General features: G+C 38.2%; 1 long non-coding RNA gene across 1 annotated transcript; it reads right to left on the reverse strand.

The window, feature by feature from the left end:
- Positions 1-6,628: 6,628 nt before the first annotated feature.
- Positions 6,629-7,231, reverse strand: LOC146493735 (uncharacterized). Its single transcript, XR_014871797.1, has 2 exons — positions 6,966-7,231; positions 6,629-6,660 (listed from the first exon to the last, which is right to left on the reverse strand). It is a non-coding gene; the product is annotated as an uncharacterized LOC146493735 (long non-coding RNA).
- Between the last annotated feature and the right edge of the window lie 2,327 nt (positions 7,232-9,558).

Consider the following 9,558-nt stretch of genomic DNA (forward strand, 5'->3'; position numbering starts at 1 on the left):
TCTCCCCCCTCGCTCACATGGGTGCTGTGCTCAGTCGCCTAGTGCCAAAACTCGGATCATACCAAAATCAGGGGGAATTTACGACGGTGCGCTCTGTGCTTCGTGTGTTGTTTTTGTTTTATACAGTTGTCAGTCAGGCATCTAACAAACAAATTACACTCCAAATCTCCCGAACACTATGTCGATTTGAGAGCGCAAGACCGAGACAGCGAGACCAAGACCGAGACCAAGACAAAAGTCCGTCGAGACCAAGACGAGACCAAGACCACGTAAAAGTGGTCTCGAGACAAGACCGGTCTCGAGACATCCGACTCTACAAACAGCTGATCAGATTGGCAAAGCGTGTTTCTGGAATATTATGTTTTTGTTGCTGCAAGTGTTTTTTATGCAGTTTTTGCAAAGCTATATGTGGAAGGAAACTGTGACTTAGGACAAGCTGATGGCATAAGATGTAAGTACAACTCCTCTGGTTTCATATGCAAAAAAAATTATTGCGCTAGCTCACGTGGTTGCAGTGCTACCGGGATTTTAAAATAGTTATGCAAAACAGAGCGTGCTGGCTTTAAAGGGTTAAATGGAAATTATGACTTTGTCTTGAATCCTATTATTCTATTTTAAATGTAGTTATTCAAATCAGGGAAGGATACTTTGAATTTGTGTTTAATTGGTTAGAGTGACAATCAATATATGAAAAGACTGTAGAAATACAAAATATATCACAGAGGACTGACTCTTACTCTACCCACTGTGTTAGTACATGACCGGATTGTCACTTCACTGTCTTGCTTTTAGAGCTGAAACTGATTTCAGTAACAGGGTTATGGGACACAACTTGAAGTGTATGGTTACTGTTCTTTAAAATATGTTATGTTATATAATGTTATATGAATTGATTTAACACTTATAAGAGGCAGGTATCAACAAAAAAACAAAAAAGTGGATTTAAAACTTATTTTAACTGTTTTTTTTTAGATGAAAATAAAAATGCAAGAGCTATTTTTGCAATGTAAATATTTTGATTTACTTTTTCAATAAGTACGCTGACATTTTGTCCCAGCACAGGTATAATTTACACAAAAAGCATATGTTTCAGTGTTTTGTGGATGGATTATTGGCAAATTCATGGGTTGGACAGAAAATATCCTCCAATTCCACAATGACCCCAGTTGGTGGCAATGATGCAATGTAACTATAGCTCCTAAGGCTAACGTCAGTTATAAACTGTGATAAATGTAAGTGTGCACAGTTTTTAAAAGTAAAAATAAAAATCAGTCCATGAATGCACACATTGATTTTTAACATCACTTTTATATACAACGGTCCCTCGTTTATCGCAGGAGTTACGTTCTAAAAATAACTGCCGATAGGTGAAATCCACAAAGTAGCCAACTTTATTTTTTCCAATTATTATGTTATAAAGCTGTAAAACCCCTCACTACACACTTTATACACTTTTCTCAGACAGGCACAAACATTTTTACACTTTTCTCTCTTGTTTAAACATCTTAAAGTTCAAACCTTCGTAGAAAAATAAGTCCAGAATTGTAGAATGAAACCAAAGATCAAACCCTGTTTTCAGGTCCACAACATGGGAATAGAGCAGCTGCGAGAGAATTCAACATTAATCAATCAATTGTACGGAAGTAGAGGAAGCAAGAAGAATGAGTTGAGTAAAGTTTGACTGATCTGACTGTTTTGTTTCGCTTAATGTGCCTTATAATCCGAAACATACGGTAACTTCTAACTTCCTTTAGCATGTCCAGAAGTCCAACTTTTTGTGCGATGGTTAGCATCTTTCTCTGCCTTTTGGGTGCAACCGCAGGCGCCTTTGACGGTGCAAAATGTTTCGTTGACATTGTTGTGTTTGTTGGGGAGAAAACTTACAAACGATCGAAAGATTTATGTAAATTTGACAAGCTGAACGCATTCTTTACTGTACAGGAGACACGGCAGGGAGGAGATTGATTGTCAATGGTCTACAGCCAATCAGGATGCAGAACACAATCCACTGTTAAAAAAAAAGCATGCAAAACTGCACAAAAAAAATCAGCGAAACTGCAAGGCCACGAAATGTGAACCGTGTTAGCAGGAGACCACTGTATTTATATATATTCCCATCACTCATGGTACTGCAACTTATTGCAAATGCTATTTAAGGTACATTAAAATTTCACACAGGGACATCAAAATGTCCCTGTGTATCCACCACCTGCTTTGACCACATTATTCTTCAGTTTAGCTACTAGAACTGATAGCAAATAACTCAAATCAACTCTTCAGGGTGCGATCCCTGAAACTTTTCACGTGTTTGTTTCTGAGTGTTTCTTTAGATAAGAAGAAAACTGGTTGTTTCATGTTTTCATGGCTAAGTTCGAACTACATAAAGAATCTCCATCTGGAACTAACTTCACCCTCACCCTGCCTGCTGGTTTGTTTATTTGTGTAAGGCTATGGATAACTTAAAAGATATCAAGCACATACAATAATAGTGCGTTTAATAGTTTTCAATTTTATTTTTTTAAATGATCAGTATTTTATGTAGCTTATACTTAGCAGACCATTCTATCTTTCTACATTCTCAGGCTCAAAGATGATCCTCCATTGCATTTTCAGTGGTGAGTTCCCTAAAAGTTGGCCTCACACATATAAACAAACCTGCGGGTGCAGATAAATATGCTGGTGATTAGGCCAGGCGAAAAGTATCCCCAGATGGAGATCCCTAATGCAGTTAAAAAAACGCCTGTTCCAGGCAGCTAATTTCTATGTTTACTTTTAGTCCCAAACTTTCAACATCATTCATGTTAAACTCTCTGCTTTTTTGTGGAAAGCTGCAGGAAGTGTGGTAGTAGCTCTGATAAATGTTTGCATACAGTTTTGTGCATTTGGTTAAAATTTGTGCAACAGAGGTAGACGGTGCAGCATTAGCATAGAGCCAGAACAGCCTCGTCAATGGGAGATATGACTTTAAATTAGCCTGAATTAGCCTTCAAATGCAGAAACATGGAGGTGAGGTGAGTGGGGAAGCTGAGTTGCTAGAATGGAAATCATTACTCTCGGGGTTGTAGTTTGTGAATTAGTAAAATAATGTAAATATGTATTCAATGAGTAATGTGCATAGAGAAACTGATAAAAAACAACAAAAAACATGACTAATAGTGAGTAACAGTAATACATATTCATGTAGTAAGTTATATTAAAGGCCGTTCCACAGACAACTAATGAGGCACTGAGTAATCATATATCAAAATTTAATTTGAATAAATTTTATCACGTTAAAGGCAAATGAGAACGAATTTCTAGAAAAGGCCAACGCCAGTACTGAACAGTGGGTGCATAGCATATGTGTATTTGTCCTCTGCGCTTATGTAGAAGAGTGTCCTTGCTTTATGGAACAACAGCACAGGAGTTTTCATTCCCTGTGGACAGGCACACATGTGCCAGAAACACACACACATGCGTGAGTAAAACTGCTGACAGTGCTGAACAGAGCAGCTTCCCTGTCACTAAAGCCCTTGAAGTGTGGAAGCAGCTCCAGCAGTCCTTCTGCTGTTTGAGTCGAACCCACACCTCCGCTCCTTCCCCGTCTTCTCCTCCCAGTCCCCCAACTCCCTTTTTTGTTCTCACACTAATGCACTGCATTAACTTGACTGCTGTGACTTTCATCAGAAGCAACACTGCCAAAGCAGTTGTGTAAAATGTAAATTTCCAACAGCCCAAACAGTTTACGCCAAAGCTGCGTAGAGATGATAAATTGCTCTCTTTCTCTCCTAACCTAAGAGAATGTGAGCAAGCCCCCTGCCTCCTTCCTCTCCATCTCTGCCGGTCTGCCTCCACCCGTGTCTGACATATAGACTAATGTAGGGCCTTTCTTTCAAACACTGTTCTCTTCTCACATACTGTAGCTCAACACGCTTGATCAAATATACACAGACATTCGTAGAGCTATATTCGTCTTCCCCTTGCAGTGCTGTTTTTTTTCTTGTGTAATCCTTTCTTATATAAGTGGACTGGAGGCAGGCGGGGTCGTTCCATCTCATACACAGCACTCAGGGGGAGCGTTTGTTTATGTGTCACTCCTTGTCTAGACGCCGATCGAGGTCGATTATTGGAAAACTTATGAGACTTGAAACATAAGATCCTCAGAATTTGCGTTTTTTTTTTTAAGTAAAGGCAGCGCTCGATCTAACTGATAAAGAAAACAGCTGGAGTACGTGACTTACAGTATAGAAATGTAATAATGGGGCATACAGCTGACAATAAAACCAACTCAGTCGTGTTAATACTTCTCTTAGAAGCTCTGGTTCTTAGAAGCTGCTTATTAAATTCTCGTTTCTCTGCTGAAATAAGTTTTCTCAGCATTCTTTGCAGTAATGTGAAAAACTAAGCATGCCACGTGATTCAATAGCTTCCAGAGTCACCTGTAGCAGCGATACCTTGTAGCAGTTGTTTTCTCTAGGACTTTTTTAGTCTCTCACATCGTTGTGGTGGAATTTTGGCCCACTCTTCTTTACAGTGTTGCTGCAGCTCATTGATGTTTGTGACTTTTACTATATTTGCTTTATGCTGAAAGAAAGAGCGTGGATAGACTCTAATATGCACAGTTTTTATTATGCAAGAAAAACCGTCAGTGATGAGGTCACGAGAGGTCACTCTCGGCTGATTAGTGTGTTTGCATTATTGATTGTGCTACACTACAGGAAACTGCTAGGAAAACATACAAGATTTCTATGAGGAGCCGTACAAGCCAAAATTCATTCTTTCACTCTCACACACATACATTCTTCTTTCACACACATATACTTTCACTCTCACATAGTTTTATTGTAATTTTTATATTTAGATATTTTTATTCTCATGTTTACACATATTTAACACACACATTGCAATATTGTGCTCTCTTATACATGTGTTTTAATGTACATATTTACAAATTTTCACTCTAACATATATGCATTTTCACACAGCATATCCAGCATGTCCAAATTAACACTGTCAGATTTGATTTCAACACTATTAAAGTGTCCATATGGGTCCACACCAGAGAGTGTTAATTTAACTCTTTTTGGAGAGTTGGTACGTTAACTCTGATTTAGTGTTAAACACCAAATCTGTCTGGAGTTGATAATTTAACACTTACTAATGCTAACTAGGTGTTAAGAGTTTATATATTAACTCTCAAAGAGTATTTTAGTTTAACTACGTAAGAGTTATCTTCTAATTAATTCTAAAAAGCGGGAATTTTACTGTTCTGAACTTCTAGAAATTTCTTTTGGAAATAAACATTTACTAAAAAGACGCGATGGTTTTTGAAAAACATTTATTCTGAACTGTGCACCACAATTTCAAAACATTTTCTGAAAGATGTAACAGTGTACATGTTCTCACTTTCAATTTTGTTTATCAAAAGGTCTGACATAGGTGAGCTGGTAAATGCAAATAACAGCATTCTCATCGCTTATTTCTTCAATACAATATGCATGTCCTTCATTCATCACTTTGTGGCACTTCTGCTCTCCCCCATATTCCATCTTCACAAGCATATCCTATGTGGAGATTGAATAAAAATTAGTTGACACTAATTAATGGCACAAATAATCCGGTAATCAATTGCAGCACAGTAAAAAAAAAAGGAATTTTGAGCCATTACTTGTGTAAAGTATTTTCCCAAAAGACAAGGACACAGGCAACAGGTAATACTCGACTAAATGTAAAACCTCAACCTTTTTCATTTTTACCTAAACCGTGTACACAAAACTCTGGAGGGATCTAAATGCTAACGTAGAACCCAGTCAGAACGTCTGCTACTGCTGTTTGCTCGTTTTTTTTATGGGAGATCATTTCCAGGCTTCAAGTAGCACCATTATGCCAACATTTCACATTGTTTTAGGTGTATTTGACCAAAAATTTGACTGAAAATTCACATGCAAGCTTTTTTTCAAGGCTGTGGTATTTGCCGCAAACAATACCTTTCAGCTAGCTAAAAAAGAGATATTATGCTATCAGCGAGCAACATGGCTAATGCCTTTCACACAGCGTTGTCTCAACTCCAAAGAGCCACAGAAGTAAAAGCTAATAATAATAATTGAAACAATCTTTGAAAAAACGACTTACCAAGCATGGCAAACAACTCAAATACGTAGAGCAAAATGTTCTGAAACGGCTTCACTTCAGCTTCGATTGGAGTCTATGGTGCTGGGGGCGGAGTCTGTGAATTTACTCTATTAGTGTCATAGCCCCTGTAGGAGTTCAGAGTTAAGAGGTCAAGAGTTAATGTTTCCATTGTAACACCTCAGAGTTACATTAAAAGAATGTGACTCTACTTAGAGTAAAATTAACTCTACTTTTGCAAGAAGACTACTAACACCAAAACATTTAACACTTTTGAATTTGCTGTGCATTTATGCATTCCTACATTTTGCTGTCATTTACATGCATTCAATATGCATTTAATCTTACAAATAATATATGTATGTAAGAAGAGAATGGATACATGTCTGAAGAAAATATATGTATGCAAGAGAATAATGTATGTAAAATGGAGAGAATGTTGTCTCCGGGAGTTTAGCTGATTTGATTTAGAGCGGCAAGGTATGGTGGGTGTGTTCCGGTTAAAGAACACGGAGGCAGCTTCCAAGTTTAGGAGATTTATTCAGCTGTGGTCTGTAGTAATGATACATAAAGCAACTATCAGTACAGCACACATAAAACATTCAACATGTCTAGACATTATTCTAGCACAGAGATAGCACAAGGAACTGTATTCAACACTCACATCTATAACAACTTCAACAATTACACAAGATTTATAATTAGCATTAACTAGCTTAGTAGCTTACATAGCATATTAGCGTATTAGCGTATTAGCATATTAGCGTATTAGCATAGGATAACATTAGCATAGCCACGAGGGAACAAATGCACACAATAGCAGCTGACATACACAACATCATGTAAACAGAACCCACCTTCTGGCATTCACACACAGCAATAAACCAAAACCCACGAGATACTGGTGAGAAGACACAAGGAAAAATGCTGGCTATCAGCAGCTACAAAGGCAGACTAGCAGCACACGGCACAGAGTGGTGCATTCAAGGAGCGTCAGCATAGACGTGGTGAGTTCAATGACGTAGGACATATCAAATTCCACAGCGCAAACACTATCTATCGACAAACCACAACACTTCAACCAAGCAAATAACGTGTAAACAGTGGGCTTTCTAACAGTATGTGAATGAAAGAGTATAGTGGAAACGGAAGGAGTTTAATGGAAACGGAAGGCTGGGTGTCTGTACCGCTGTGATTGGCTGAGAAGCACGCACGGGTCACTTTCAAGTGTCTGACAGATGGAGGGGGGAGAAGAAACTCGAGTTCTTCAGCAAGCTTTCTATGGCGTTATTTTTGTGCCACTATTCTGAGCGCACGTAAAATAAATTTGAGCGCAAGTAAAAAAAAGTTTGCAGGTGCAAGAAAAGCTGAATTTGAGTGAACAAAACTCATTGCTGCGTGCAAAAAATGTATTTCAGTGTTTGCTATTATCCACACACACACACACACACACACACACACACACACACACACACACACACACACACACACACACACACACAATAGCAGCCCCTCTCGCTCAGTCACAGCACTTATGGAAATATGTGATGTCTTGATGAATCGAGCAGGTATTTGAAGTTTACACAGCACCATTCTCGCATGAAAATATCTTAAAAGTTTATTTTGTGGAGACCAGAACAGCCAATCAGATATTTTTTGCGTCCAAGTCTATATATTTGTATGTGAGAGTGACAATACGTGTGTCTGACAGAAGAATGTATGTGTGTGAGAGTGAAAGAATGAATTTTGGCTTGTACGGCCCCTCATAGATTTCAGTGGGCAAAGACTTTCAGATTACAATAATATATTCAGTTTGCTAAAAGCCGGATTTATATTTTTACAGCAAATGTTAGAATTGGCATGTAAAACAAGAGAGTAAAGGAGCAACACTGGAATGATAAGTATAGTATAAGATTGTCTGATTGTCGAACATGCTTTCTGCTTAACTGCTGTTTCTGGGCTTTCTGATGATGAAACCAACATTTTTGCAGGTACTTTCAACATTCCTGTGTTTCAGCTGAGTGCAAAAAAATCTTTCTATGAGCTGGAGGTGCTGTCAACAGAAAGCTTTTATGAACATACTGCTGGTGAGTCACTAGTTGTTGGCGGAGACTGGGGCAAAAAATAGACTTTTATTTATAGAAAGAATTGTATTTTCAGTTACCTTTAAGCTGTAGCAAAGTATTCAACTAAAGCTATTCATACTTTATGTTATTATTTTTCATCCTGTATTAGTATTTTATAGCTAATAAATGGCATTGATTCATGATTAAATGTTGCTCTAGAGACTATATCCATACATTATGTAGTTACATTTTATTAATAAAGCACCAAATCAAATCAACATTTGCCTCAATGTGCTTTATATTGTGAGGTAAAACCTTGGTAGCAGTGGGAAGGAAAAATTCCCTTTTAACAGGAAGAAATCTTTGGGAGAACCAGTCTTGGAGGGTGGGGGCAACTAACTGATGTGACTGGTTGTGGCTGAAGGGAGACAAAAGACACAGTGTAGAAAAGATCCTGAGATTATTAATAACTAATGAATAAATGCAGAGGGGTGTATAAACACATAGAGAGTAAAAAAAGGCGAGTGAAGAAGAAACACTGCATCATGGGAATCCCCCAGCAGCCTAAGGCTATTACAGCATAACTAAGGGAAGATTCAGGGTCACCCAATCCAGCCCTAACTATAAGCTTTATCAAAAAGAAAATGTTTAAGCCTAACCTTAAAAGTAGGGAGGGTGCCTGTCTCCAGAACCCAAACTGGGAGCTGAAAGCTGAAGATTCTACCTCCCATTCTACTTTTAGATATCCTAACCACAAGGAAGCCAGCAGTCTGAGAGCAAAGTGCTGTATTGGGGTGAGATGTTTGAGTTGGTTTACCTGTCCATATAACTCTGATAAGGAAAGGAGGAAAAAGGAGTAGGAAGGAAAAGAAACAAGTGCTCTCTTCCTTGGTTTCTATCCATCTAGTTGATAGGATATATATTTTCCAGATGGAGAGGTCTATAACGTACACAGGCACAGAGTGAAACACAAAGCAGAAAACCATGTCAGTAAAGTGCAAGAGAGTGAGAGCAGCAGGCAGAAAGAGGTAGACGAGTGCACATCTGTAAAAGCTATTGCTCTATAAGGTAAGGAGAGGAAGAAGGGAATAAAGATAAATGTCCTGTGACATTCTGAAAGTGGGCCAAACCTGGGTGTGTTTAAAGTGATCCATATGGGCTGCAGAGAGGGAGAGAAATGTTATCATCTTAATACAATTTGAAATATAGCAGTGCAGTATTAACTGGTGCCTGTTTGTTTTTGAAATATTAGGTTTTGCTCACTCTGCTGTCAGTAGTGTTTCTGATTAAAACACATGCCCATACAGTAAACAAATAAATCCACTTAAGAGAGAGAAACAAACAGGAAATCTAGAATCAGACACTCAGTATGAACAAAACCATT

This window comes from Neolamprologus multifasciatus, chromosome 22 (assembly GCF_963576455.1).
Source record: "Neolamprologus multifasciatus chromosome 22, fNeoMul1.2, whole genome shotgun sequence".
NCBI lineage: Eukaryota > Metazoa > Chordata > Actinopteri > Cichliformes > Cichlidae > Neolamprologus > Neolamprologus multifasciatus.